We start from the raw sequence: 26,380 nt of genomic DNA, 5'->3' as shown, positions 1-26,380 counted from the left end.
CATCACTGATGTGATAGTCACCTTCTTGACTTCTCATAAGGCAGGGGCTTCTTAATTGGGTGCACATGTGAGAAGAGCGCATGTTTCCTTCACATTTCTTTCTATCTCCTCTACGGCTCTCTCTTTCTTATCCTTATCAGCTGCTATCATTTTCTGTCCTTCATTTTCAAATAACTGAGGATGCCAAGCTCCACTTGTCTCTTTTCCTTATGATTTTCTCCTTTTTTACCTTTTTTTAAAAATCTGTTTTATATGTGGACACAAGCACTTGCATTGTTTTGATTACATCTGGGTTGAGTGTCACCTCCACCGGCCATGTCTGTTCTATGTCAGGCCAACGCTTATGCCATTTCTCTGATACTTTTGCAATGCCTTTAATTAAAGGGTTACTCTTATGCACAACATCAACTGGAGTAATTACATTTGACACCTTAGTTTGCTTTTTCATCATTGTAACAGTTCCCTTATTAACCCTTATTGTCAATTAACCCTTATGACAATTAAAACTAAGCACTAAAACCCCACAGTTACTTGAATTACTCCAATTAAACCACTATTTTACCACAAGTCAACAAATGAAGTGGACTTCAAAGACATTGAGAACTTTGTTGACAAGATAATAATGTACCAACACCAAAACTCTACAACTCACAATAAAAATTTCAACCTTAAATAGATATTTTAATGATGAATAAATCAATCAGTCAGTTACCAAGTTCCTGGCAAAGAATCACAATATGTAGTGTACACATTCACCTACCTGTGTAGTTCATTAACCTTAAATTGAAATATTTATTTTATTCATTAATAAATGAACACACACTGGGTACATATAAACAGTAATGGCTAGAAATTAATGCACATATATCTAAATGCAAGTTTCTATAAAAAAGTTTGTGAAACAGTTTGTGGGTAAAACACAAGCCTTTTTAGTCCCACACAGATGTCTTCAATGGAGCTCAGATTATGTAATGCACTGGCTTTCTGCCCAGTGTTCTATAATCACTGTTTCTCCAGCTATGATGTCATATCATGCAATTTGTATAATCAATATATAACACCCTTCTGTCCTTCCTGGGTGCTCATTAAAACCATATGTCCCCTCATAGGAGGCTCATTCATTTTTTGCCCAAAGTCTCTGAAAAGAGGGTCATAGATTTTTACTTATCTATTTAGTTACTCACTATATAATCAAAAGTCCTCTTTTCTAGAGCTCATATCACATTTAACAACTACTCTCCCCCAAAGAAGGCTCATTGTTGTTTATAGGAGAGGATCATGAATTTGTTTTTTCAGCAAAGTCCCCTACACAGGCTCATAATTTACTCAGATTCATAAAGTACACAAATTAACAAGTCTTAAACTGTCCCCTTAGAGGCTCATGAAGTTTTAACCATATAAAGCAAAATATAATTCCTTATCAATACACAACTCTCATGAATCCACTCTTTTCAACACACAGCGGGTCCACAACAGAAAAAACTAGCGCACTCAGAGGACATAAACACTTCACCCACAGAGGAGGAGGGGTGGCACTCAGACACACATGCTAAGACACACACACACACACATAATCAACCAGCACACACACATAACTGCACAGACACAGAGGAATTGCTCTGCACACACGAAGAAAGAAGGGAGGGGCAGACACACACGCAGAGACAGAGTCCAGCTCCGCGAACACACACACCTAAAATGAGCTGCCCCACTCAAACGCACAAAGGGAGAGAGAGGGAGAGAGATCCTTATTCTTTAAAAACAAAAAGCACAAAACTACTTCACAACTCACACAACAAGCTCAGCATTATCCAAAAAACACAAACAACACCCAATCCTCAAAGTTGACTCATTCATACGTTACTATAGCATGCTTTTTGCCGCCAGTCACTTTTCCATTTATTTCTTCTAAATTTCTGCTACCTTTATGAGGTGTAAATTATTCAGTTAAAAGCTGCATCAGTCACTGTTCATCAATTAGTGAAAGAGTGGGAACTTTTTCAATTCAATATTTCCATATTCACACCTCCAGTTTTTTCTATAAGAACTGACCCGAAAATCACCTGGTGATTTTTCAAGATTTAAGGCCCATCTAACTGCCTCCCTCGGAGGAATTTCGTCTAAATCTGCGGCTTCTTTTACTTAACTCTCATTAACTCTTTTCCTTTTTTCCTTATTTCTCTTTACACTTAAACACACACACTTGGCACTCAGCCAAACGTAAACTTTGCATGCATACTTTACTCCGTCTCTCCAAAAGAAAAACCTAGGGATGCAGCGGTTTTCCTCATTTAATTCTCTTTTCTCTTTGGAAAACACATGACTTACTGTTAACGAGATAAAAGGGCCCTAATCTACATTATACTTGTATGGTGTCAATTAATCAGACTTCTAGCGCTACTCCTAGGGTATTACACTTCTTATTTTCTCTATTTCCTCTTTTCTACTCTCTTTTTCCTCTATTCTCTTTTTTTTCCTTTATTCTCTTTAAGGGGGGAGCCCCACAATAAAATTAATTTAGCAGAGACAGTCGACCCTCCACCTACACAAACAAACACTAGTGATCACAGTCATAACAACCACAACAGATTCACACGGTGTGATACAAACAGAAGCCTCAGTCCCTACCACCGCTAAGATCAGTGCCCAAAGAGTGAGAAAAAACTCACCGTAAATACGCCAGCAAAGGCGGTGACCCCAGCGGGAAGCAGAAGACGGAAGATCAAATCACAACACATAGCCATCCGTGACGCCAAAATTGTTGTTTATTCTCAGTTGTGTAGGTGGGGAGACGAAAGTTCTGTAGACACTGTATGGATTTAAACATGAACAACTTTATTTCAAATTAATAAGATAGTGTTATAGCCCTGTGAGAGTCCTCAAGGCCAATGTGGGTTCTCCCAACCTTTTCAAACTGCCTCTGCTCTTATATGGTGAATGTACACACATACATAACACATCCATACGTCCCCATAAGAAAACATCTGGAAAAGCTTAATCTAATGCAATCAGGTACCCCCGGCATGCCATTCTCTATACATTCGAGTCCCTCTCTTGCAGGGGGCAGGGTGAGGCCTTTAACAGAGTGCACACACACTAACAGAGAATCTGACTTTACGTAAAGATGACAGATAAAAATATAAAGAAAAACATGAATATTGCAATATAACAATATAACAAATACAAGACAAGTGTAAATACACCTCACATGCAAAGATTTTTGCCAATCTGATTGAATACAGTCAGATTACAGATTCAGACTGAAGTGTTTATGCTCACTCTATTCAACAATCTGATGAAAATCTTCGTTTACATGCCCACTACAAGTAATCAAGGAGAGTAAGTGCGGTAGGCCAGAACGCAGACAGGTGGTGCCGGACAGTAGGCCACGGAACCTTTCGCGCCATTTGAAAGAAGTAGAAAACCTTGTGCGACTCGCAACCGAGACACAGGCCACCGGCTGCGCGCGCAGGCCTCGCTGTAGAGACTTGTCCCTTAGTTCTGTTGTTGTAACGCAAGTTTATCATCAGGGGAGAGCGCGAACGCAGTCCCCCACTACCAGAAATTATGCAGTCGAGATTCCTGCATTTGGGGAATTCGCAGGCGTCATGTCCACGGTCGTGCAAAGTCTACGGTGAGTGTAGACAGTCGCGCGTTCTGATTGTGAGTCTACGCTCAGAGTCTACGGTGACTCGAGTCTACAGTGACTCTGGACCAATCACCTTCAGGATCGCTACCACAGCGTGGAAGTCTAGACTAATCGCGCGCCGGATACTCGATCGTCACCGCTGTGTGCAAGGCTAGAGCAGTCTCGTGTCGGATAGTCGATCGCAGCCGCTGTGGGCATGTTTAGCGTTTCTCTGTGACAGGAGTGACCCGTTGGTGATCGAGCATTGAGGTAAGAACCCATGTTAACTAGAAGAGCAGTTACTTTTCGGAGTTCAAGTCAAACACGATGTTTAGATTAAAGCGTTAATAGAAGAGTCATGTAAAAATGATGTCGTCATCAAAATGTCTGGGCAGCATAGTCTATGACAGCTATGAACACTTCACCTCTGTTGTTGACATATTGAAGAAATAAGTTGTAAATATGCTGTACACTAACAGTTTCTGACAGTTGTTCCAAAAAGCACCTGTGTCTAGCTCTTTTTTATTTATTTATTTATTTTTGTCTTTTTTTGCCCCATTTTCCATGTCTATTGCCATTAAGATACTTCCTTAACTATGTTAATTCTTTTAATTTGTAATTGTGTTTTTAAAATATTTTCAGTGTTTTGTTTTACAAATAAATATATCAGGAACAGTAATACCAAGCATGTGCATTCTTTTTAGATCACTTTGGGACATATAAAATTCTTTTATTACAACTTAAATATAGTGTTCTTACTTAATGTAACTAACTTGAGTAAAACCTTTATTTCTTTAGCTGTACTTTTAATGTTAACACAATCAAAATCAGATTCAGAATCTTTATTTATTGACCAGTCATGACTATCACATCTAATGAAACACATAATACACATATACTATGGGATATAAGATGTTGGAATATCTAATACAAATATGCTCAGTATAAACAAGACAGTACTTTCCTGATCCCTGGGGAAATTACATTGCCATGAAAACAATCGTACTACAGTGAATATCAGCAGTCAACCAAGTAAATAACAGAATACAGTAACTTGAACACACTGTTACATTAACACAGAAGAGCAACAACGATTCTTCACTTTTCACTTTGATGTACGGATAAACCTACAGAAATAAACAAAAACACATAACATCCCGTCAGGCTGTGTTCTTTCACCCAATCAGAGCACGGATAAGTGACAGCATATCGTCATTGCGTCACATGGAAACGCCTCCCAGCTAACGTAAAAAATCACCCCATCACGAGCCGCGCGCTTTACACTACACTACTTGGGTGAACCACCTTCGTGATCATGGTATCGCCCCTGCCAGGTAAGTATGACTTCCTCGGCCCCTTTGGGCAGGACCCTTGTGAGCGACCTAGACGCAGCATGAGGGTGAAGGGCGGAGCAGGCTTAAGGGCGTACCGGGCCCGCCTTTCTCGCTGAGCCCTCTCCTGCTTCCTTCCTTTGGAGCTGCAGCCCTGCTGGCCATCCTTCACGGCTCCTTGCGCCGATTCTGCGAAGGCGGAGCACATGGCGGGTGCCGGGACGTGCTGCGCTCGCGTGAGACGCCGTAAAATATGGAGCGCTTCACGGATTTGCGTGTCATCCTTTCGCAGGGGCCATGCTAATCTTCTCTGTATCGATCCAATTTTAGTATATGTGCTGCCGTAGCGAGCACGCTCCCTCAGCCTGCCTCGCCCCCATATACCCGCCTTGTCCGTGCAAGGCTTCTGCGAGAGGGCAGGTGTCCGAGTCGCGTCGGGCTCCGAGTGCCACATTCCACGGCCATCAAAGACGAGCCCCCTCGCGTTTTGGTCTCAAGGGACACCGTGGTTCTCGCAGGCTTTAGTGATCCCACAATGTGCATGCCTGTCACGCTTTGTCCACGTGCAGATGTGTGCCATATATGTGTGTGAATATGGTTCTAGTTTTATGTAGTGTGGTAGTGAGCGTTGCTCTAATATTCTATCATTATTCTGTTTGCGTGTGAGATGATTAGGAATGTTAATAAAGATGTGAGTTTTTCTTCTTTTTAAGGACTTTCCTGCACCTCACAGGGCGAGAACCCCTGCAGTCGTGCCGATCGGCTGGGAGAGTAAGTGCGGTAGGCCAGAACGCAGACAGGTGGTGCCGGACAGTAGGCCACGGAACCTTTCGCGCCATTTGAAAGAAGTAGAAAACCTTGCGCGACTCGCAACCGAGACACAGGCCACCGGCTGCGCGCGCAGGCCTCGCTGCAGAGACTTGTTCCTTAGCTCTGTTGTTGTAACAAGTTTATCATCAGGGGAGAGCGCGAACGCAGTCCCCCACTACCAGAAATTATGCAGTCGAGATTCCCGCGTTTGGGGAATTCGCAAGGGTCAGCACCACCCAAGTGCAATGGCAGAGCCTCACCCTGGGTGAACCACCTTCGTGATCATGGTATCGCCCCTGCCAGGTAAGTATGACTTCCTCGGCCCCTTTGGGCAGGACCCTTGTGAGCGACCTAGACGCAGCATGAGGGTGAAGGGCGGAGCAGGCTTAAGGGCGTACCGGGCCCGCCTTTCTCGCTGAGCCCTCTCCTGCTTCCTTCCTTTGGCGCTGCAGCCCTGCTGGCCATCCTTCACGGCTCCTTGCGCCGATTCTGCGAAGGCGGAGCACATGGCGGGTGCCGGGATGTGCTGTGCTTGCGTGAGACGCCGTAAAATATGGAGCGCTTCACGGATTTGCGTGTCATCCTTTCGCAGGGGCCATGCTAATCTTCTCTGTATCGATCCAATTTTAGTATATGTGCTGCCGTAGCGAGCACGCTCCCTCAGCCTGCCTCGCCCCCATATACCCGCCTTGTCCGTGCAAGGCTTCTGCGAGAGGGCAGGTGTCCGAGTCGCGTCGGGCTCCGAGTGCCACATTCCACGGCCATCAAAGACGAGCCCCCTCGCGTTTTGGTCTCAAGGGACACCGTGGTTCTCGCAGGCTTTAGTGATCCCACAATGTGCATGCCTGTCACGCTTTGTCCACGTGCAGATGTGTGCCATATATGTGTGTGAATATGGTTCTAGTTTTATGTAGTGTGGTAGTGAGCGTTGCTCTAATATTCTATCATTATTCTGTTTGCGTGTGAGATGATTAGGAATGTTAATAAAGATGTGAGTTTTTCTTCTTTTTAAGGACTTTCCTGCACCTCACAGGGCGAGAACCCCTGCAGTCGTGCCGATCGGCTGGGAGAGTAAGTGCGGTAGGCCAGAACGCAGACAGGTGGTGCCGGACAGTAGGCCACGGAACCTTTCGCGCCATTTGAAAGAAGTAGAAAACCTTGCGCGACTCGCAACCGAGACACAGGCCACCGGCTGCGCGCGCAGGCCTCGCTGCAGAGACTTGTTCCTTAGCTCTGTTGTTGTAACAAGCTTATCATCAGGGGAGAGCGCGAACGCAGTCCCCCACTACCAGAAATTATGCAGTCGAGATTCCCGCATTTGGGGAATTCGCAAGGGTCAGCACCACCCAAGTGCAATGGCAGAGCCTCACCCTGGGTGAACCACCTTCGTGATCATGGTATCGCCCCTGCCAGGTAAGTATGACTTCCTCGGCCCCTTTGGGCAGGACCCTTGTGAGCGACCTAGACGCAGCATGAGGGTGAAGGGCGGAGCAGGCTTAAGGGCGTACCGGGCCCGCCTTTCTCGCTGAGCCCTCTCCTGCTTCCTTCCTTTGGAGCTGCAGCCCTGCTGGCCATCCTTCACGGCTCCTTGCGCCGATTCTGCGAAGGCGGAGCACATGGCGGGTGCCGGGACGTGCTGCGCTCGCGTGAGACGCCGTAAAATATGGAGCGCTTCACGGATTTGCGTGTCATCCTTTCGCAGGGGCCATGCTAATCTTCTCTGTATCGATCCAATTTTAGTATATGTGCTGCCGTAGCGAGCACGCTCCCTCAGCCTGCCTCGCCCCCATATACCCGCCTTGTCCGTGCAAGGCTTCTGCGAGAGGGCAGGTGTCCGAGTCGCGTCGGGCTCCGAGTGCCACATTCCACGGCCATCAAAGACGAGCCCCCTCGCGTTTTGGTCTCAAGGGACACCGTGGTTCTCGCAGGCTTTAGTGATCCCACAATGTGCATGCCTGTCACGCTTTGTCCACGTGCAGATGTGTGCCATATATGTGTGTGAATATGGTTCTAGTTTTATGTAGTGTGGTAGTGAGCGTTGCTCTAATATTCTATCATTATTCTGTTTGCGTGTGAGATGATTAGGAATGTTAATAAAGATGTGAGTTTTTCTTCTTTTTAAGGACTTTCCTGCACCTCACAGGGCGAGAACCCCTGCAGTCGTGCCGATCGGCTGGGAGAGTAAGTGCGGTAGGCCAGAACGCAGACAGGTGGTGCCGGACAGTAGGCCACGGAACCTTTCGCGCCATTTGAAAGAAGTAGAAAACCTTGCGCGACTCGCAACCGAGACACAGGCCACCGGCTGCGCGCGCAGGCCTCGCTGCAGAGACTTGTTCCTTAGCTCTGTTGTTGTAACAAGTTTATCATCAGGGGAGAGCGCGAACGCAGTCCCCCACTACCAGAAATTATGCAGTCGAGATTCCCGCGTTTGGGGAATACGCAAGGGTCAGCACCACCCAAGTGCAATGGTAGAGCCTCACCCTGGGTGAACCACCTTCGTGATCATGGTATCGCACCTGCCAGGTAAGTATGACTTCCTCGGCCCCTTTGGGCAGGACCCTTGTGAGCGACCTAGACGCAGCATGAGGGTGAAGGGCGGAGCAGGCTTAAGGGCGTACCGGGCCCGCCTTTCTCGCTGAGCCCTCTCCTGCTTCCTTCCTTTGGAGCTGCAGCCCTGCTGGCCATCCTTCACGGCTCCTTGCGCCGATTCTGCGAAGGCGGAGCACATGGCGGGTGCCGGGATGTGCTGTGCTTGCGTGAGACGCCGTAAAATATGGAGCGCTTCACGGATTTGCGTGTCATCCTTTCGCAGGGGCCATGCTAATCTTCTCTGTATCGATCCAATTTTAGTATATGTGCTGCCGTAGCGAGCACGCTCCCTCAGCCTGCCTCGCCCCCATATACCCGCCTTGTCCGTGCAAGGCTTCTGCGAGAGGGCAGGTGTCCGAGTCGCGTCGGGCTCCGAGTGCCACATTCCACGGCCATCAAAGACGAGCCCCCTCGCGTTTTGGTCTCAAGGGACACCGTGGTTCTCGCAGGCTTTAGTGATCCCACAATGTGCATGCCTGTCACGCTTTGTCCACGTGCAGATGTGTGCCATATATGTGTGTGAATATGGTTCTAGTTTTATGTAGTGTGGTAGTGAGCGTTGCTCTAATATTCTATCATTATTCTGTTTGCGTGTGAGATGATTAGGAATGTTAATAAAGATGTGAGTTTTTCTTCTTTTTAAGGACTTTCCTGCACCTCACAGGGCGAGAACCCCTGCAGTCGTGCCGATCGGCTGGGAGAGTAAGTGCGGTAGGCCAGAACGCAGACAGGTGGTGCCGGACAGTAGGCCACGGAACCTTTCGCGCCATTTGAAAGAAGTAGAAAACCTTGCGCGACTCGCAACCGAGACACAGGCCACCGGCTGCGCGCGCAGGCCTCGCTGCAGAGACTTGTTCCTTAGCTCTGTTGTTGTAACAAGTTTATCATCAGGGGAGAGCGCGAACGCAGTCCCCCACTACCAGAAATTATGCAGTCGAGATTCCCGCGTTTGGGGAATTCGCAAGGGTCAGCACCACCCAAGTGCAATGGCAGAGCCTCACCCTGGGTGAACCACCTTCGTGATCATGGTATCGCCCCTGCCAGGTAAGTATGACTTCCTCGGCCCCTTTGGGCAGGACCCTTGTGAGCGACCTAGACGCAGCATGAGGGTGAAGGGCGGAGCAGGCTTAAGGGCGTACCGGGCCCGCCTTTCTCGCTGAGCCCTCTCCTGCTTCCTTCCTTTGGAGCTGCAGCCCTGCTGGCCATCCTTCACGGCTCCTTGCGCCGATTCTGCGAAGGCGGAGCACATGGCGGGTGCCGGGACGTGCTGCGCTCGCGTGAGACGCCGTAAAATATGGAGCGCTTCACGGATTTGCGTGTCATCCTTTCGCAGGGGCCATGCTAATCTTCTCTGTATCGATCCAATTTTAGTATATGTGCTGCCGTAGCGAGCACGCTCCCTCAGCCTGCCTCGCCCCCATATACCCGCCTTGTCCGTGCAAGGCTTCTGCGAGAGGGCAGGTGTCCGAGTCGCGTCGGGCTCCGAGTGCCACATTCCACGGCCATCAAAGACGAGCCCCCTCGCGTTTTGGTCTCAAGGGACACCGTGGTTCTCGCAGGCTTTAGTGATCCCACAATGTGCATGCCTGTCACGCTTTGTCCACGTGCAGATGTGTGCCATATATGTGTGTGAATATGGTTCTAGTTTTATGTAGTGTGGTAGTGAGCGTTGCTCTAATATTCTATCATTATTCTGTTTGCGTGTGAGATGATTAGGAATGTTAATAAAGATGTGAGTTTTTCTTCTTTTTAAGGACTTTCCTGCACCTCACAGGGCGAGAACCCCTGCAGTCGTGCCGATCGGCTGGGAGAGTAAGTGCGGTAGGCCAGAACGCAGACAGGTGGTGCCGGACAGTAGGCCACGGAACCTTTCGCGCCATTTGAAAGAAGTAGAAAACCTTGCGCGACTCGCAACCGAGACACAGGCCACCGGCTGCGCGCGCAGGCCTCGCTGCAGAGACTTGTTCCTTAGTTCTGTTGTTGTAACAAGTTTATCATCAGGGGAGAGCGCGAACGCAGTCCCCCACTACCAGAAATTATGCAGTCGAGATTCCCGCGTTTGGGGAATTCGCAAGGGTCAGCACCACCCAAGTGCAATGGCAGAGCCTCACCCTGGGTGAACCACCTTCGTGATCATGGTATCGCCCCTGCCAGGTAAGTATGACTTCCTCGGCCCCTTTGGGCAGGACCCTTGTGAGCGACCTAGACGCAGCATGAGGGTGAAGGGCGGAGCAGGCTTAAGGGCGTACCGGGCCCGCCTTTCTCGCTGAGCCCTCTCCTGCTTCCTTCCTTTGGAGCTGCAGCCCTGCTGGCCATCCTTCACGGCTCCTTGCGCCGATTCTGCGAAGGCGGAGCACATGGCGGGTGCCGGGACGTGCTGCGCTCGCGTGAGACGCCGTAAAATATGGAGCGCTTCACGGATTTGCGTGTCATCCTTTCGCAGGGGCCATGCTAATCTTCTCTGTATCGATCCAATTTTAGTATATGTGCTGCCGTAGCGAGCACGCTCCCTCAGCCTGCCTCGCCCCCATATACCCGCCTTGTCCGTGCAAGGCTTCTGCGAGAGGGCAGGTGTCCGAGTCGCGTCGGGCTCCGAGTGCCACATTCCACGGCCATCAAAGACGAGCCCCCTCGCGTTTTGGTCTCAAGGGACACCGTGGTTCTCGCAGGCTTTAGTGATCCCACAATGTGCATGCCTGTCACGCTTTGTCCACGTGCAGATGTGTGCCATATATGTGTGTGAATATGGTTCTAGTTTTATGTAGTGTGGTAGTGAGCGTTGCTCTAATATTCTATCATTATTCTGTTTGCGTGTGAGATGATTAGGAATGTTAATAAAGATGTGAGTTTTTCTTCTTTTTAAGGACTTTCCTGCACCTCACAGGGCGAGAACCCCTGCAGTCGTGCCGATCGGCTGGGAGAGTAAGTGCGGTAGGCCAGAACGCAGACAGGTGGTGCCGGACAGTAGGCCACGGAACCTTTCGCGCCATTTGAAAGAAGTAGAAAACCTTGCGCGACTCGCAACCGAGACACAGGCCACCGGCTGCGCGCGCAGGCCTCGCTGCAGAGACTTGTTCCTTAGCTCTGTTGTTGTAACAAGTTTATCATCAGGGGAGAGCGCGAACGCAGTCCCCCACTACCAGAAATTATGCAGTCGAGATTCCCGCGTTTGGGGAATTCGCAAGGGTCAGCACCACCCAAGTGCAATGGCAGAGCCTCACCCTGGGTGAACCACCTTCGTGATCATGGTATCGCCCCTGCCAGGTAAGTATGACTTCCTCGGCCCCTTTGGGCAGGACCCTTGTGAGCGACCTAGACGCAGCATGAGGGTGAAGGGCGGAGCAGGCTTAAGGGCGTACCGGGCCCGCCTTTCTCGCTGAGCCCTCTCCTGCTTCCTTCCTTTGGCGCTGCAGCCCTGCTGGCCATCCTTCACGGCTCCTTGCGCCGATTCTGCGAAAGCGGAGCACATGGCGGGTGCCGGGACGTGCTGCGCTCGCGTGAGACGCCGTAAAATATGGAGCGCTTCACGGATTTGCGTGTCATCCTTTCGCAGGGGCCATGCTAATCTTCTCTGTATCGATCCAATTTTAGTACATGTGCTGCCGTAGCGAGCACGCTCCCTCAGCCTGCCTCGCCCCCATATACCCGCCTTGTCCGTGCAAGGCTTCTGCGAGAGGGCAGGTGTCCGAGTCGCGTCGGGCTCCGAGTGCCACATTCCACGGCCATCAAAGACGAGCCCCCTCGCGTTTTGGTCTCAAGGGACACCGTGGTTCTCGCAGGCTTTAGTGATCCCACAATGTGCATGCCTGTCACGCTTTGTCCACGTGCAGATGTGTGCCATATATGTGTGTGAATATGGTTCTAGTTTTATGTAGTGTGGTAGTGAGCGTTGCTCTAATATTCTATCATTATTCTGTTTGCGTGTGAGATGATTAGGAATGTTAATAAAGATGTGAGTTTTTCTTCTTTTTAAGGACTTTCCTGCACCTCACAGGGCGAGAACCCCTGCAGTCGTGCCGATCGGCTGGGAGAGTAAGTGCGGTAGGCCAGAACGCAGACAGGTGGTGCCGGACAGTAGGCCACGGAACCTTTCGCGCCATTTGAAAGAAGTAGAAAACCTTGCGCGACTCGCAACCGAGACACAGGCCACCGGCTGCGCGCGCAGGCCTCGCTGCAGAGACTTGTTCCTTAGCTCTGTTGTTGTAACAAGTTTATCATCAGGGGAGAGCGCGAACGCAGTCCCCCACTACCAGAAATTATGCAGTCGAGATTCCCGCGTTTGGGGAATTCGCAAGGGTCAGCACCACCCAAGTGCAATGGCAGAGCCTCACCCTGGGTGAACCACCTTCGTGATCATGGTATCGCCCCTGCCAGGTAAGTATGACTTCCTCGGCCCCTTTGGGCAGGACCCTTGTGAGCGACCTAGACGCAGCATGAGGGTGAAGGGCGGAGCAGGCTTAAGGGCGTACCGGGCCCGCCTTTCTCGCTGAGCCCTCTCCTGCTTCCTTCCTTTGGCGCTGCAGCCCTGCTGGCCATCCTTCACGGCTCCTTGCGCCGATTCTGCGAAGGCGGAGCACATGGCGGGTGCCGGGACGTGCTGCGCTCGCGTGAGACGCCGTAAAATATGGAGCGCTTCACGGATTTGCGTGTCATCCTTTCGCAGGGGCCATGCTAATCTTCTCTGTATCGATCCAATTTTAGTACATGTGCTGCCGTAGCGAGCACGCTCCCTCAGCCTGCCTCGCCCCCATATACCCGCCTTGTCCGTGCAAGGCTTCTGCGAGAGGGCAGGTGTCCGAGTCGCGTCGGGCTCCGAGTGCCACATTCCACGGCCATCAAAGACGAGCCCCCTCGCGTTTTGGTCTCAAGGGACACCGTGGTTCTCGCAGGCTTTAGTGATCCCACAATGTGCATGCCTGTCACGCTTTGTCCACGTGCAGATGTGTGCCATATATGTGTGTGAATATGGTTCTAGTTTTATGTAGTGTGGTAGTGAGCGTTGCTCTAATATTCTATCATTATTCTGTTTGCGTGTGAGATGATTAGGAATGTTAATAAAGATGTGAGTTTTTCTTCTTTTTAAGGACTTTCCTGCACCTCACAGGGCGAGAACCCCTGCAGTCGTGCCGATCGGCTGGGAGAGTAAGTGCGGTAGGCCAGAACGCAGACAGGTGGTGCCGGACAGTAGGCCACGGAACCTTTCGCGCCATTTGAAAGAAGTAGAAAACCTTGCGCGACTCGCAACCGAGACACAGGCCACCGGCTGCGCGCGCAGGCCTCGCTGCAGAGACTTGTTCCTTAGTTCTGTTGTTGTAACAAGTTTATCATCAGGGGAGAGCGCGAACGCAGTCCCCCACTACCAGAAATTATGCAGTCGAGATTCCCGCATTTGGGGAATTCGCAAGGGTCAGCACCACCCAAGTGCAATGGCAGAGCCTCACCCTGGGTGAACCACCTTCGTGATCATGGTATCGCCCCTGCCAGGTAAGTATGACTTCCTCGGCCCCTTTGGGCAGGACCCTTGTGAGCGACCTAGACGCAGCATGAGGGTGAAGGGCGGAGCAGGCTTAAGGGCGTACCGGGCCCGCCTTTCTCGCTGAGCCCTCTCCTGCTTCCTTCCTTTGGAGCTGCAGCCCTGCTGGCCATCCTTCACGGCTCCTTGCGCCGATTCTGCGAAGCGGAGCACATGGCGGGTGCCGGGACGTGCTGCGCTCGCGTGAGACGCCGTAAAATATGGAGCGCTTCACGGATTTGCGTGTCATCCTTTCGCAGGGGCCATGCTAATCTTCTCTGTATCGATCCAATTTTAGTATATGTGCTGCCGTAGCGAGCACGCTCCCTCAGCCTGCCTCGCCCCCATATACCCGCCTTGTCCGTGCAAGGCTTCTGCGAGAGGGCAGGTGTCCGAGTCGCGTCGGGCTCCGAGTGCCACATTCCACGGCCATCAAAGACGAGCCCCCTCGCGTTTTGGTCTCAAGGGACACCGTGGTTCTCGCAGGCTTTAGTGATCCCACAATGTGCATGCCTGTCACGCTTTGTCCACGTGCATGTGACACTGGTGAGCCACAAGAAATTATCCGACTACGCCACCTGGGAAATTAGAGTCCCAGGAACTCTTGTTAATTAAAAAAACACCAGCTTTGTATTAGGTCCTTTGGGTAACCGGGGGTGAGCAGCAATGAGTAACCACAAACTTTCCCAATCAACACAATTTATTCAACTTCCATTCGATAACAACAAAATCAGGGTTAATCCAGAGCAGATTGGCATAAGGAGCAAAAGAAAAAAAACCCAAACACTTTATTCCTGGACCGTATTTCTAAAACTAAGCTGCAGCTCCACTCTAAAATCCCACCCAATTTACGTACTACACACAGGCCACTTGACCCCAACAAGATACCTAAACACAATAGCAAAACCAAAAAAAAACACCATGAAATCAAAAACACAGCAGCAAACCCAAAACACAGCAACAAAACCAAAAAAACAACTGAATTCGACACAGCGTAATCCCAACCCTCACATTTAAACCCCCACATAAAATCCCGATCCTCATTTAATTAGGGAAAGGTAAAAGCAACACCAGTTGGCAAGCAGCAGTCCATGAGGCGGCAATGGCGGACGGATCACAGCTTCCACGCTGAGGTTCCTCCTCACCCACGCTGGCTCTACGTGACGCTCAAGCACGAGGCAGCTGCGGCAAAAGAGATAGCAGCAGTATTCTGGCCACACAGCAAACAATAACTTCCACTCAATTCTTTCTGGGCCACTTCCGCACCCTTAGCACTCAATATGGACACTTTTCCACCCGTAAAAGAGATATACTCACGATTTGCCTGGGAGTCGGGAAACCCAAACCCCCAGTGCGAGTACTCCAAGCCTGGGTGGAAAGTCCAAAGACGGCAGCCTCGCTCCCGCTTCCGTGCAGACTCCGCTCAGCAACTTCTCCTGGTAACCGCTCGTCGACCCCAGCGTACCAAACACTGTCACCGCTGCCAGATCCCAGCCTCGCCTTTATTCGCCGTCCGTGCTGTGTTTGCCGTGTCCTCGCTTCCCACCGCCCCACGCTCTCTCTCTGTCCCTATCTGTCTCTGTGTCTGTCTGTCTCTGGCTGTCTGTCTCTAACGCAGCAGCTCCGGTTAAAACCGGAAAACAGTCATTGGTCCAGCCCCCCAACAATCCCCATAGGCTGCGCCATCACAACAGCAAACAGCGATTGGTCCACTCACCCGCCAGTCAATGGCGCTTCCAGGGAGATCACCTGCTGTCAATCCTGGGTAATCAGAGATCCTGAAACCACCTTTCAAAATAAAAGTCCCACAACACAACCAATACAAAAAAGGAATACAAAAAAAAAGAAAAAAAGACTAATTTTCACCGTCTGTCATGCAGATGTGTGCCATATATGTGTGTGAATATGGTTCTAGTTTTATGTAGTGTGGTAGTGAGCATTGCTCTAATATTCTATCATTATTCTGTTTGCATGTGAGATGATTAGGAATGTTAATAAAGATGTGAGTTTTTCTTCTTTTTAAGGACTTTCCTGCACCTCACAGGGCGAGAACCCCTGCAGTCGTGCCGATCGGCTGGGAGAGTAAGTGCGGTAGGCCAGAACGCAGACAGGTGGTGCCGGACAGTAGGCCACGGAACCTTTCGCGCCATTTGAAAGAAGTAGAAAACCTTGCGCGACTCGCAACCGAGACACAGGCCACCGGCTGCGCGCGCAGGCCTCGCTGCAGAGACTTGTTCCTTAGTTCTGTTGTTGTAACAAGTTTATCATCAGGGGAGAGCGCGAACGCAGTCCCCCACTACCAGAAATTATGCAGTCGAGATTCCCGCGTTTGGGGAATACGCAAGGGTCAGCACCACCCAAGTGCAATGGTAGAGCCTCACCCTGGGTGAACCACCTTCGTGATCATGGTATCGCACCTGCCAGGTAAGTATGACTTCCTCGGCCCCTTTGGGCAGGACCCTTGTGAGCGACCTAGACGCAGCATGAGGGTGAAGGGCGGAGCAGGCTTAAGGGCGTACCGGGCCCGCCTTTCTCGCTGAGCCCTCTCCTGCTTCCTTCCTTTGGAGCTGCAGCCCTGCTGGCCATCCTTCACGGCTCCTTGCGCCGATTCTGCGAAGGCGGAGCACATGGCGGGTGCCGGGACGTGCTGCGCTCGCGTGAGACGCCGTAAAATATGGAGCGCTTCACGGATTTGCGTGTCATCCTTTCGCAGGGGCCATGCTAATCTTCTCTGTATCGATCCAATTTTAGTATATGTGCTGCCGTAGCGAGCACGCTCCCTCAGCCTGCCTCGCCCCCATATACCCGCCTTGTCCGTGCAAGGCTTCTGCGAGAGGGCAGGTGTCCGAGTCGCGTCGGGCTCCGAGTGCCACATTCCACGGCCATCAAAGACGAGCCCCCTCGCGTTTTGGTCTCAAGGGACACCGTGGTTCTCGTAGGCTTTAGTGATCCCACAATGTGCATGCCTGTCACGCTTTGTCCACGTGCAGATGTGTGCCATATATGTGTGTGAATATGGTTCTAGTTTTATGTAGTGTGGTAGTGAGCGTTGCTCTAATATTCTATCATTATTCTGTTTGCGTGTGAGATGATTAGGAATGTTAATAAAGATGTGAGTTTTTCTTCTTTTTAAGGACTTTCCTGCACCTCACAGGGCGAGAACCCCTGCAGTCGTGCCGATCGGCTGGGAGAGTAAGTGCGGTAGGCCAGAACGCAGACAGGTGGTGCCGGACAGTAGGCCACGGAACCTTTCGCGCCATTTGAAAGAAGTAGAAAACCTTGCGCGACTCGCAACCGAGACACAGGCCACCGGCTGCGCGCGCAGGCCTCGCTGCAGAGACTTGTTCCTTAGCTCTGTTGTTGTAACAAGCTTATCATCAGGGGAGAGCGCGAACGCAGTCCCCCACTACCAGAAATTATGCAGTCGAGATTCCCGCATTTGGGGAATTCGCAAGGGTCAGCACCACCCAAGTGCAATGGCAGAGCCTCACCCTGGGTGAACCACCTTCGTGATCATAGGTATCGCCCCTGCCAGGTAAGTATGACTTCCTCGGCCCCTTTGGGCAGGACCCTTGTGAGCGACCTAGACGCAGCATGAGGGTGAAGGGCGGAGCAGGCTTAAGGGCGTACCGGGCCCGCCTTTCTCGCTGAGCCCTCTCCTGCTTCCTTCCTTTGGCGCTGCAGCCCTGCTGGCCATCCTTCACGGCTCCTTGCGCCGATTCTGCGAAGCGGAGCACATGGCGGGTGCCGGGACGTGCTGCGCTCGCGTGAGACGCCGTAAAATATGGAGCGCTTCACGGATTTGCGTGTCATCCTTTCGCAGGGGCCATGCTAATCTTCTCTGTATCGATCCAATTTTAGTATATGTGCTGCCGTAGCGAGCACGCTCCCTCAGCCTGCCTCGCCCCCATATACCCGCCTTGTCCGTGCAAGGCTTCTGCGAGAGGGCAGGTGTCCGAGTCGCGTCGGGCTCCGAGTGCCACATTCCACGGCCATCAAAGACGAGCCCCCTCGCGTTTTGGTCTCAAGGGACACCGTGGTTCTCGCAGGCTTTAGTGATCCCACAATGTGCATGCCTGTCACGCTTTGTCCACGTGCAGATGTGTGCCATATATGTGTGTGAATATGGTTCTAGTTTTATGTAGTGTGGTAGTGAGCGTTGCTCTAATATTCTATCATTATTCTGTTTGCGTGTGAGATGATTAGGAATGTTAATAAAGATGTGAGTTTTTCTTCTTTTTAAGGACTTTCCTGCACCTCACAGGGCGAGAACCCCTGCAGTCGTGCCGATCGGCTGGGAGAGTAAGTGCGGTAGGCCAGAACGCAGACAGGTGGTGCCGGACAGTAGGCCACGGAACCTTTCGCGCCATTTGAAAGAAGTAGAAAACCTTGCGCGACTCGCAACCGAGACACAGGCCACCGGCTGCGCGCGCAGGCCTCGCTGCAGAGACTTGTTCCTTAGCTCTGTTGTTGTAACAAGCTTATCATCAGGGGAGAGCGCGAACGCAGTCCCCCACTACCAGAAATTATGCAGTCGAGATTCCCGCATTTGGGGAATTCGCAAGGGTCAGCACCACCCAAGTGCAATGGCAGAGCCTCACCCTGGGTGAACCACCTTCGTGATCATGGTATCGCCCCTGCCAGGTAAGTATGACTTCCTCGGCCCCTTTGGGCAGGACCCTTGTGAGCGACCTAGACGCAGCATGAGGGTGAAGGGCGGAGCAGGCTTAAGGGCGTACCGGGCCCGCCTTTCTCGCTGAGCCCTCTCCTGCTTCCTTCCTTTGGAGCTGCAGCCCTGCTGGCCATCCTTCACGGCTCCTTGCGCCGATTCTGCGAAGGCGGAGCACATGGCGGGTGCCGGGACGTGCTGCGCTCGCGTGAGACGCCGTAAAATATGGAGCGCTTCACGGATTTGCGTGTCATCCTTTCGCAGGGGCCATGCTAATCTTCTCTGTATCGATCCAATTTTAGTATATGTGCTGCCGTAGCGAGCACGCTCCCTCAGCCTGCCTCGCCCCCATATACCCGCCTTGTCCGTGCAAGGCTTCTGCGAGAGGGCAGGTGTCCGAGTCGCGTCGGGCTCCGAGTGCCACATTCCACGGCCATCAAAGACGAGCCCCCTCGCGTTTTGGTCTCAAGGGACACCGTGGTTCTCGCAGGCTTTAGTGATCCCACAATGTGCATGCCTGTCACGCTTTGTCCACGTGCAGATGTGTGCCATATATGTGTGTGAATATGGTTCTAGTTTTATGTAGTGTGGTAGTGAGCGTTGCTCTAATATTCTATCATTATTCTGTTTGCGTGTGAGATGATTAGGAATGTTAATAAAGATGTGAGTTTTTCTTCTTTTTAAGGACTTTCCTGCACCTCACAGGGCGAGAACCCCTGCAGTCGTGCCGATCGGCTGGGAGAGTAAGTGCGGTAGGCCAGAACGCAGACAGGTGGTGCCGGACAGTAGGCCACGGAACCTTTCGCGCCATTTGAAAGAAGTAGAAAACCTTGCGCGACTCGCAACCGAGACACAGGCCACCGGCTGCGCGCGCAGGCCTCGCTGCAGAGACTTGTTCCTTAGCTCTGTTGTTGTAACAAGTTTATCATCAGGGGAGAGCGCGAACGCAGTCCCCCACTACCAGAAATTATGCAGTCGAGATTCCCGCATTTGGGGAATTCGCAAGGGTCAGCACCACCCAAGTGCAATGGCAGAGCCTCACCCTGGGTGAACCACCTTCGTGATCATGGTATCGCCCCTGCCAGGTAAGTATGACTTCCTCGGCCCCTTTGGGCAGGACCCTTGTGAGCGACCTAGACGCAGCATGAGGGTGAAGGGCGGAGCAGGCTTAAGGGCGTACCGGGCCCGCCTTTCTCGCTGAGCCCTCTCCTGCTTCCTTCCTTTGGAGCTGCAGCCCTGCTGGCCATCCTTCACGGCTCCTTGCGCCGATTCTGCGAAGGCGGAGCACATGGCGGGTGCCGGGACGTGCTGCGCTCGCGTGAGACGCCGTAAAATATGGAGCGCTTCACGGATTTGCGTGTCATCCTTTCGCAGGGGCCATGCTAATCTTCTCTGTATCGATCCAATTTTAGTATATGTGCTGCCGTAGCGAGCACGCTCCCTCAGCCTGCCTCGCCCCCATATACCCGCCTTGTCCGTGCAAGGCTTCTGCGAGAGGGCAGGTGTCCGAGTCGCGTCGGGCTCCGAGTGCCACATTCCACGGCCATCAAAGACGAGCCCCCTCGCGTTTTGGTCTCAAGGGACACCGTGGTTCTCGCAGGCTTTAGTGATCCCACAATGTGCATGCCTGTCACGCTTTGTCCACGTGCAGATGTGTGCCATATATGTGTGTGAATATGGTTCTAGTTTTATGTAGTGTGGTAGTGAGCGTTGCTCTAATATTCTATCATTATTCTGTTTGCGTGTGAGATGATTAGGAATGTTAATAAAGATGTGAGTTTTTCTTCTTTTTAAGGACTTTCCTGCACCTCACAGGGCGAGAACCCCTGCAGTCGTGCCGATCGGCTGGGAGAGTAAGTGCGGTAGGCCAGAACGCAGACAGGTGGTGCCGGACAGTAGGCCACGGAACCTTTCGCGCCATTTGAAAGAAGTAGAAAACCTTGCGCGACTCGCAACCGAGACACAGGCCACCGGCTGCGCGCGCAGGCCTCGCTGCAGAGACTTGTTCCTTAGTTCTGTTGTTGTAACAAGTTTATCATCAGGGGAGAGCGCGAACGCAGTCCCCCACTACCAGAAATTATGCAGTCGAGATTCCCGCGTTTGGGGAATTCGCAAGGGTCAGCACCACCCAAGTGCAATGGCAGAGCCTCACCCTGGGTGAACCACCTTCGTGATCATGGTATCGCCCCTGCCAGGTAAGTATGACTTCCTCGGCCCCTTTGGGCAGGACCCTTGTGAGCGACCTAGACGCAGCATGAGGGTGAAGGGCGGAGCAGGCTTAAGGGCGTACCGGGCCCGCCTTTCTCGCTGAGCCCTCTCCTGCTTCCTTCCTTTGGCGCTGCAGCCCTGCTGGCCATCCTTCACGGCTCCTTGCGCCGATTCTGCGAAGGCGGAGCACATGGCGGGTGCCGGGACGTGCTGCGCTCGCGTGAGACGCCGTAAAATATGGAGCGCTTCACGGATTTGCGTGTCATCCTTTCGCAGGGGCCATGCTAATCTTCTCTGTATCGATCCAATTTTAGTACATGTGCTGCCGTAGCGAGCACGCTCCCTCAGCCTGCCTCGCCCCCATATACCCGCCTTGTCCGTGCAAGGCTTCTGCGAGAGGGCAGGTGTCCGAGTCGCGTCGGGCTCCGAGTGCCACATTCCACGGCCATCAAAGACGAGCCCCCTCGCGTTTTGGTCTCAAGGGACACCGTGGTTCTCGCAGGCTTTAGTGATCCCACAATGTGCATGCCTGTCACGCTTTGTCCACGTGCAGATGTATGCCATATATGTGTGTGAATATGGTTCTAGTTTTATGTAGTGTGGTAGTGAGCGTTGCTCTAATATTCTATCATTATTCTGTTTGCGTGTGAGATGATTAGGAATGTTAATAAAGATGTGAGTTTTTCTTCTTTTTAAGGACTTTCCTGCACCTCACAGGGCGAGAACCCCTGCAGTCGTGCCGATCGGCTGGGAGAGTAAGTGCGGTAGGCCAGAACGCAGACAGGTGGTGCCGGACAGTAGGCCACGGAACCTTTCGCGCCATTTGAAAGAAGTAGAAAACCTTGCGCGACTCGCAACCGAGACACAGGCCACCGGCTGCGCGCGCAGGCCTCGCTGCAGAGACTTGTTCCTTAGCTCTGTTGTTGTAACAAGTTTATCATCAGGGGAGAGCGCGAACGCAGTCCCCCACTACCAGAAATTATGCAGTCGAGATTCCCGCATTTGGGGAATTCGCAAGGGTCAGCACCACCCAAGTGCAATGGCAGAGCCTCACCCTGGGTGAACCACCTTCGTGATCATGGTATCGCCCCTGCCAGGTAAGTATGACTTCCTCGGCCCCTTTGGGCAGGACCCTTGTGAGCGACCTAGACGCAGCATGAGGGTGAAGGGCGGAGCAGGCTTAAGGGCGTACCGGGCCCGCCTTTCTCGCTGAGCCCTCTCCTGCTTCCTTCCTTTGGCGCTGCAGCCCTGCTGGCCATCCTTCACGGCTCCTTGCGCCGATTCTGCGAAGGCGGAGCACATGGCGGGTGCCGGGATGTGCTGTGCTTGCGTGAGACGCCGTAAAATATGGAGCGCTTCACGGATTTGCGTGTCATCCTTTCGCAGGGGCCATGCTAATCTTCTCTGTATCGATCCAATTTTAGTACATGTGCTGCCGTAGCGAGCACGCTCCCTCAGCCTGCCTCGCCCCCATATACCCGCCTTGTCCGTGCAAGGCTTCTGCGAGAGGGCAGGTGTCCGAGTCGCGTCGGGCTCCGAGTGCCACATTCCACGGCCATCAAAGACGAGCCCCCTCGCGTTTTGGTCTCAATGGACACCGTGGTTCTCGCAGGCTTTAGTGATCCCACAATGTGCATGCCTGTCACGCTTTGTCCACGTGCAGATGTGTGCCATATATGTGTGTGAATATGGTTCTAGTTTTATGTAGTGTGGTAGTGAGCGTTGCTCTAATATTCTATCATTATTCTGTTTGCGTGTGAGATGATTAGGAATGTTAATAAAGATGTGAGTTTTTCTTCTTTTTAAGGACTTTCCTGCACCTCACAGGGCGAGAACCCCTGCAGTCGTGCCGATCGGCTGGGAGAGTAAGTGCGGTAGGCCAGAACGCAGACAGGTGGTGCCGGACAGTAGGCCACGGAACCTTTCGCGCCATTTGAAAGAAGTAGAAAACCTTGCGCGACTCGCAACCGAGACACAGGCCACCGGCTGCGCGCGCAGGCCTCGCTGCAGAGACTTGTTCCTTAGCTCTGTTGTTGTAACAAGTTTATCATCAGGGGAGAGCGCGAACGCAGTCCCCCACTACCAGAAATTATGCAGTCGAGATTCCCGCGTTTGGGGAATTCGCAAGGGTCAGCACCACCCAAGTGCAATGGCAGAGCCTCACCCTGGGTGAACCACCTTCGTGATCATGGTATCGCCCCTGCCAGGTAAGTATGACTTCCTCGGCCCCTTTGGGCAGGACCCTTGTGAGCGACCTAGACGCAGCATGAGGGTGAAGGGCGGAGCAGGCTTAAGGGCGTACCGGGCCCGCCTTTCTCGCTGAGCCCTCTCCTGCTTCCTTCCTTTGGCGCTGCAGCCCTGCTGGCCATCCTTCACGGCTCCTTGCGCCGATTCTGCGAAAGCGGAGCACATGGCGGGTGCCGGGACGTGCTGCGCTCGCGTGAGACGCCGTAAAATATGGAGCGCTTCACGGATTTGCGTGTCATCCTTTCGCAGGGGCCATGCTAATCTTCTCTGTATCGATCCAATTTTAGTACATGTGCTGCCGTAGCGAGCACGCTCCCTCAGCCTGCCTCGCCCCCATATACCCGCCTTGTCCGTGCAAGGCTTCTGCGAGAGGGCAGGTGTCCGAGTCGCGTCGGGCTCCGAGTGCCACATTCCACGGCCATCAAAGACGAGCCCCCTCGCGTTTTGGTCTCAAGGGACACCGTGGTTCTCGCAGGCTTTAGTGATCCCACAATGTGCATGCCTGTCACGCTTTGTCCACGTGCAGATGTGTGCCATATATGTGTGTGAATATGGTTCTAGTTTTATGTAGTGTGGTAGTGAGCGTTGCTCTAATATTCTATCATTATTCTGTTTGCGTGTGAGATGATTAGGAATGTTAATAAAGATGTGAGTTTTTCTTCTTTTTAAGGACTTTCCTGCACCTCACAGGGCGAGAACCCCTGCAGTCGTGCCGATCGGCTGGGAGAGTAAGTGCGGTAGGCCAGAACGCAGACAGGTGGTGCCGGACAGTAGGCCACGGAACCTTTCGCGCCATTTGAAAGAAGTAGAAAACCTTGCGCGACTCGCAACCGAGACACAGGCCACCGGCTGCGCGCGCAGGCCTCGCTGCAGAGACTTGTTCCTTAGTTCTGTTGTTGTAACAAGTTTATCATCAGGGGAGAGCGCGAACGCAGTCCCCCACTACCAGAAATTATGCAGTCGAGATTCCCGCGTTTGGGGAATTCGCAAGGGTCAGCACCACCCAAGTGCAATGGCAGAGCCTCACCCTGGGTGAACCACCTTCGTGATCATGGTATCGCCCCTGCCAGGTAAGTATGACTTCCTCGGCCCCTTTGGGCAGGACCCTTGTGAGCGACCTAGACGCAGCATGAGGGTGAAGGGCGGAGCAGGCTTAAGGGCGTACCGGGCCCGCCTTTCTCGCTGAGCCCTCTCCTGCTTCCTTCCTTTGGAGCTGCAGCCCTGCTGGCCATCCTTCACGGCTCCTTGCGCCGATTCTGCGAAGGCGGAGCACATGGCGGGTGCCGGGACGTGCTGCGCTCGCGTGAGACGCCGTAAAATATGGAGCGCTTCACGGATTTGCGTGTCATCCTTTCGCAGGGGCCATGCTAATCTTCTCTGTATCGATCCAATTTTAGTACATGTGCTGCCGTAGCGAGCACGCTCCCTCAGCCTGCCTCGCCCCCATATACCCGCCTTGTCCGTGCAAGGCTTCTGCGAGAGGGCAGGTGTCCGAGTCGCGTCGGGCTCCGAGTGCCACATTCCACGGCCATCAAAGACGAGCCCCCTCGCGTTTTGGTCTCAAGGGACACCGTGGTTCTCGCAGGCTTTAGTGATCCCACAATGTGCATGCCTGTCACGCTTTGTCCACGTGCAGATGTGTGCCATATATGTGTGTGAATATGGTTCTAGTTTTATGTAGTGTGGTAGTGAGCGTTGCTCTAATATTCTATCATTATTCTGTTTGCGTGTGAGATGATTAGGAATGTTAATAAAGATGTGAGTTTTTCTTCTTTTTAAGGACTTTCCTGCACCTCACAGGGCGAGAACCCCTGCAGTCGTGCCGATCGGCTGGGAGAGTAAGTGCGGTAGGCCAGAACGCAGACAGGTGGTGCCGGACAGTAGGCCACGGAACCTTTCGCGCCATTTGAAAGAAGTAGAAAACCTTGCGCGACTCGCAACCGAGACACAGGCCACCGGCTGCGCGCGCAGGCCTCGCTGCAGAGACTTGTTCCTTAGTTCTGTTGTTGTAACAAGTTTATCATCAGGGGAGAGCGCGAACGCAGTCCCCCACTACCAGAAATTATGCAGTCGAGATTCCCGCATTTGGGGAATTCGCAAGGGTCAGCACCACCCAAGTGCAATGGCAGAGCCTCACCCTGGGTGAACCACCTTCGTGATCATGGTATCGCCCCTGCCAGGTAAGTATGACTTCCTCGGCCCCTTTGGGCAGGACCCTTGTGAGCGACCTAGACGCAGCATGAGGGTGAAGGGCGGAGCAGGCTTAAGGGCGTACCGGGCCCGCCTTTCTCGCTGAGCCCTCTCCTGCTTCCTTCCTTTGGAGCTGCAGCCCTGCTGGCCATCCTTCACGGCTCCTTGCGCCGATTCTGCGAAGGCGGAGCACATGGCGGGTGCCGGGACGTGCTGCGCTCGCGTGAGACGCCGTAAAATATGGAGCGCTTCACGGATTTGCGTGTCATCCTTTCGCAGGGGCCATGCTAATCTTCTCTGTATCGATCCAATTTTAGTATATGTGCTGCCGTAGCGAGCACGCTCCCTCAGCCTGCCTCGCCCCCATATACCCGCCTTGTCCGTGCAAGGCTTCTGCGAGAGGGCAGGTGTCCGAGTCGCGTCGGGCTCCGAGTGCCACATTCCACGGCCATCAAAGACGAGCCCCCTCGCGTTTTGGTCTCAAGGGACACCGTGGTTCTCGCAGGCTTTAGTGATCCCACAATGTGCATGCCTGTCACGCTTTGTCCACGTGCAGATGTGTGCCATATATGTGTGTGAATATGGTTCTAGTTTTATGTAGTGTGGTAGTGAGCGTTGCTCTAATATTCTATCATTATTCTGTTTGCGTGTGAGATGATTAGGAATGTTAATAAAGATGTGAGTTTTTCTTCTTTTTAAGGACTTTCCTGCACCTCACAGGGCGAGAACCCCTGCAGTCGTGCCGATCGGCTGGGAGAGTAAGTGCGGTAGGCCAGAACGCAGACAGGTGGTGCCGGACAGTAGGCCACGGAACCTTTCGCGCCATTTGAAAGAAGTAGAAAACCTTGCGCGACTCGCAACCGAGACACAGGCCACCGGCTGCGCGCGCAGGCCTCGCTGCAGAGACTTGTTCCTTAGTTCTGTTGTTGTAACAAGTTTATCATCAGGGGAGAGCGCGAACGCAGTCCCCCACTACCAGAAATTATGCAGTCGAGATTCCCGCGTTTGGGGAATTCGCAAGGGTCAGCACCACCCAAGTGCAATGGCAGAGCCTCACCCTGGGTGAACCACCTTCGTGATCATGGTATCGCCCCTGCCAGGTAAGTATGACTTCCTCGGCCCCTTTGGGCAGGACCCTTGTGAGCGACCTAGACGCAGCATGAGGGTGAAGGGCGGAGCAGGCTTAAGGGCGTACC

General features: G+C 52.4%; 36 non-coding genes and 1 pseudogene across 36 annotated transcripts; all 37 read right to left on the bottom strand.

The window, feature by feature from the left end:
• Positions 1-3,527: 3,527 nt before the first annotated feature.
• LOC119264543 lies at positions 3,528-3,642 on the bottom strand (annotated as a pseudogene).
• A 1,564-nt stretch (positions 3,643-5,206) lies between these two features.
• Positions 5,207-5,313, bottom strand: LOC119264487. The gene has a single exon (XR_005131058.1). It is a non-coding gene; the product is annotated as a U6 spliceosomal RNA (small nuclear RNA).
• Positions 5,314-5,916: 603 nt separating this feature from the next.
• Positions 5,917-6,080, bottom strand: LOC119264523. The gene has a single exon (XR_005131095.1). It is a non-coding gene; the product is annotated as a U1 spliceosomal RNA (small nuclear RNA).
• A 236-nt stretch (positions 6,081-6,316) lies between these two features.
• LOC119264486 lies at positions 6,317-6,423 on the bottom strand. Its single transcript, XR_005131057.1, has one exon. It is a non-coding gene; the product is annotated as a U6 spliceosomal RNA (small nuclear RNA).
• Positions 6,424-7,026: 603 nt separating this feature from the next.
• LOC119264482 lies at positions 7,027-7,190 on the bottom strand. The gene has a single exon (XR_005131054.1). It is a non-coding gene; the product is annotated as a U1 spliceosomal RNA (small nuclear RNA).
• A 236-nt stretch (positions 7,191-7,426) lies between these two features.
• On the bottom strand, positions 7,427-7,533 carry LOC119264485. The gene has a single exon (XR_005131056.1). It is a non-coding gene; the product is annotated as a U6 spliceosomal RNA (small nuclear RNA).
• A 603-nt stretch (positions 7,534-8,136) lies between these two features.
• LOC119264536 lies at positions 8,137-8,300 on the bottom strand. Its single transcript, XR_005131108.1, has one exon. It is a non-coding gene; the product is annotated as a U1 spliceosomal RNA (small nuclear RNA).
• A 236-nt stretch (positions 8,301-8,536) lies between these two features.
• On the bottom strand, positions 8,537-8,643 carry LOC119264483. The gene has a single exon (XR_005131055.1). It is a non-coding gene; the product is annotated as a U6 spliceosomal RNA (small nuclear RNA).
• Positions 8,644-9,246: 603 nt separating this feature from the next.
• LOC119264522 lies at positions 9,247-9,410 on the bottom strand. The gene has a single exon (XR_005131094.1). It is a non-coding gene; the product is annotated as a U1 spliceosomal RNA (small nuclear RNA).
• A 236-nt stretch (positions 9,411-9,646) lies between these two features.
• On the bottom strand, positions 9,647-9,753 carry LOC119264481. Its single transcript, XR_005131053.1, has one exon. It is a non-coding gene; the product is annotated as a U6 spliceosomal RNA (small nuclear RNA).
• Positions 9,754-10,356: 603 nt separating this feature from the next.
• On the bottom strand, positions 10,357-10,520 carry LOC119264521. Its single transcript, XR_005131092.1, has one exon. It is a non-coding gene; the product is annotated as a U1 spliceosomal RNA (small nuclear RNA).
• Positions 10,521-10,756: 236 nt separating this feature from the next.
• LOC119264480 lies at positions 10,757-10,863 on the bottom strand. Its single transcript, XR_005131052.1, has one exon. It is a non-coding gene; the product is annotated as a U6 spliceosomal RNA (small nuclear RNA).
• A 603-nt stretch (positions 10,864-11,466) lies between these two features.
• Positions 11,467-11,630, bottom strand: LOC119264519. The gene has a single exon (XR_005131090.1). It is a non-coding gene; the product is annotated as a U1 spliceosomal RNA (small nuclear RNA).
• Positions 11,631-11,866: 236 nt separating this feature from the next.
• Positions 11,867-11,973, bottom strand: LOC119264499. The gene has a single exon (XR_005131070.1). It is a non-coding gene; the product is annotated as a U6 spliceosomal RNA (small nuclear RNA).
• Positions 11,974-12,576: 603 nt separating this feature from the next.
• On the bottom strand, positions 12,577-12,740 carry LOC119264518. The gene has a single exon (XR_005131089.1). It is a non-coding gene; the product is annotated as a U1 spliceosomal RNA (small nuclear RNA).
• Positions 12,741-12,976: 236 nt separating this feature from the next.
• On the bottom strand, positions 12,977-13,083 carry LOC119264498. The gene has a single exon (XR_005131069.1). It is a non-coding gene; the product is annotated as a U6 spliceosomal RNA (small nuclear RNA).
• A 603-nt stretch (positions 13,084-13,686) lies between these two features.
• LOC119264470 lies at positions 13,687-13,850 on the bottom strand. The gene has a single exon (XR_005131043.1). It is a non-coding gene; the product is annotated as a U1 spliceosomal RNA (small nuclear RNA).
• A 235-nt stretch (positions 13,851-14,085) lies between these two features.
• LOC119264479 lies at positions 14,086-14,192 on the bottom strand. Its single transcript, XR_005131051.1, has one exon. It is a non-coding gene; the product is annotated as a U6 spliceosomal RNA (small nuclear RNA).
• A 1,946-nt stretch (positions 14,193-16,138) lies between these two features.
• On the bottom strand, positions 16,139-16,302 carry LOC119264535. The gene has a single exon (XR_005131107.1). It is a non-coding gene; the product is annotated as a U1 spliceosomal RNA (small nuclear RNA).
• Positions 16,303-16,538: 236 nt separating this feature from the next.
• On the bottom strand, positions 16,539-16,645 carry LOC119264478. The gene has a single exon (XR_005131050.1). It is a non-coding gene; the product is annotated as a U6 spliceosomal RNA (small nuclear RNA).
• A 603-nt stretch (positions 16,646-17,248) lies between these two features.
• On the bottom strand, positions 17,249-17,413 carry LOC119264531. The gene has a single exon (XR_005131102.1). It is a non-coding gene; the product is annotated as a U1 spliceosomal RNA (small nuclear RNA).
• Positions 17,414-17,648: 235 nt separating this feature from the next.
• On the bottom strand, positions 17,649-17,755 carry LOC119264477. The gene has a single exon (XR_005131049.1). It is a non-coding gene; the product is annotated as a U6 spliceosomal RNA (small nuclear RNA).
• A 603-nt stretch (positions 17,756-18,358) lies between these two features.
• On the bottom strand, positions 18,359-18,522 carry LOC119264458. Its single transcript, XR_005131033.1, has one exon. It is a non-coding gene; the product is annotated as a U1 spliceosomal RNA (small nuclear RNA).
• Positions 18,523-18,758: 236 nt separating this feature from the next.
• Positions 18,759-18,865, bottom strand: LOC119264476. The gene has a single exon (XR_005131048.1). It is a non-coding gene; the product is annotated as a U6 spliceosomal RNA (small nuclear RNA).
• A 603-nt stretch (positions 18,866-19,468) lies between these two features.
• Positions 19,469-19,632, bottom strand: LOC119264556. Its single transcript, XR_005131123.1, has one exon. It is a non-coding gene; the product is annotated as a U1 spliceosomal RNA (small nuclear RNA).
• Positions 19,633-19,868: 236 nt separating this feature from the next.
• LOC119264475 lies at positions 19,869-19,975 on the bottom strand. The gene has a single exon (XR_005131047.1). It is a non-coding gene; the product is annotated as a U6 spliceosomal RNA (small nuclear RNA).
• Positions 19,976-20,578: 603 nt separating this feature from the next.
• Positions 20,579-20,742, bottom strand: LOC119264516. The gene has a single exon (XR_005131088.1). It is a non-coding gene; the product is annotated as a U1 spliceosomal RNA (small nuclear RNA).
• Positions 20,743-20,978: 236 nt separating this feature from the next.
• LOC119264497 lies at positions 20,979-21,085 on the bottom strand. The gene has a single exon (XR_005131068.1). It is a non-coding gene; the product is annotated as a U6 spliceosomal RNA (small nuclear RNA).
• A 603-nt stretch (positions 21,086-21,688) lies between these two features.
• Positions 21,689-21,852, bottom strand: LOC119264544. The gene has a single exon (XR_005131114.1). It is a non-coding gene; the product is annotated as a U1 spliceosomal RNA (small nuclear RNA).
• Positions 21,853-22,088: 236 nt separating this feature from the next.
• LOC119264496 lies at positions 22,089-22,195 on the bottom strand. The gene has a single exon (XR_005131067.1). It is a non-coding gene; the product is annotated as a U6 spliceosomal RNA (small nuclear RNA).
• Positions 22,196-22,798: 603 nt separating this feature from the next.
• Positions 22,799-22,962, bottom strand: LOC119264515. The gene has a single exon (XR_005131087.1). It is a non-coding gene; the product is annotated as a U1 spliceosomal RNA (small nuclear RNA).
• Positions 22,963-23,198: 236 nt separating this feature from the next.
• Positions 23,199-23,305, bottom strand: LOC119264493. Its single transcript, XR_005131065.1, has one exon. It is a non-coding gene; the product is annotated as a U6 spliceosomal RNA (small nuclear RNA).
• Positions 23,306-23,908: 603 nt separating this feature from the next.
• On the bottom strand, positions 23,909-24,072 carry LOC119264514. Its single transcript, XR_005131086.1, has one exon. It is a non-coding gene; the product is annotated as a U1 spliceosomal RNA (small nuclear RNA).
• Positions 24,073-24,308: 236 nt separating this feature from the next.
• Positions 24,309-24,415, bottom strand: LOC119264492. Its single transcript, XR_005131064.1, has one exon. It is a non-coding gene; the product is annotated as a U6 spliceosomal RNA (small nuclear RNA).
• A 603-nt stretch (positions 24,416-25,018) lies between these two features.
• On the bottom strand, positions 25,019-25,182 carry LOC119264532. The gene has a single exon (XR_005131103.1). It is a non-coding gene; the product is annotated as a U1 spliceosomal RNA (small nuclear RNA).
• A 236-nt stretch (positions 25,183-25,418) lies between these two features.
• Positions 25,419-25,525, bottom strand: LOC119264474. Its single transcript, XR_005131046.1, has one exon. It is a non-coding gene; the product is annotated as a U6 spliceosomal RNA (small nuclear RNA).
• A 603-nt stretch (positions 25,526-26,128) lies between these two features.
• On the bottom strand, positions 26,129-26,292 carry LOC119264507. Its single transcript, XR_005131078.1, has one exon. It is a non-coding gene; the product is annotated as a U1 spliceosomal RNA (small nuclear RNA).
• Positions 26,293-26,380: the final 88 nt, after the last annotated feature.

This window comes from Pygocentrus nattereri, chromosome 11 (genome assembly GCF_015220715.1).
Source record: "Pygocentrus nattereri isolate fPygNat1 chromosome 11, fPygNat1.pri, whole genome shotgun sequence".
NCBI classification, from domain to species: Eukaryota; Metazoa; Chordata; class Actinopteri; order Characiformes; family Serrasalmidae; genus Pygocentrus; species Pygocentrus nattereri.
The sequence above is the reverse complement of the archived record's forward strand: the minus strand, read 5'-3'. Positions and strand labels throughout refer to the sequence as shown.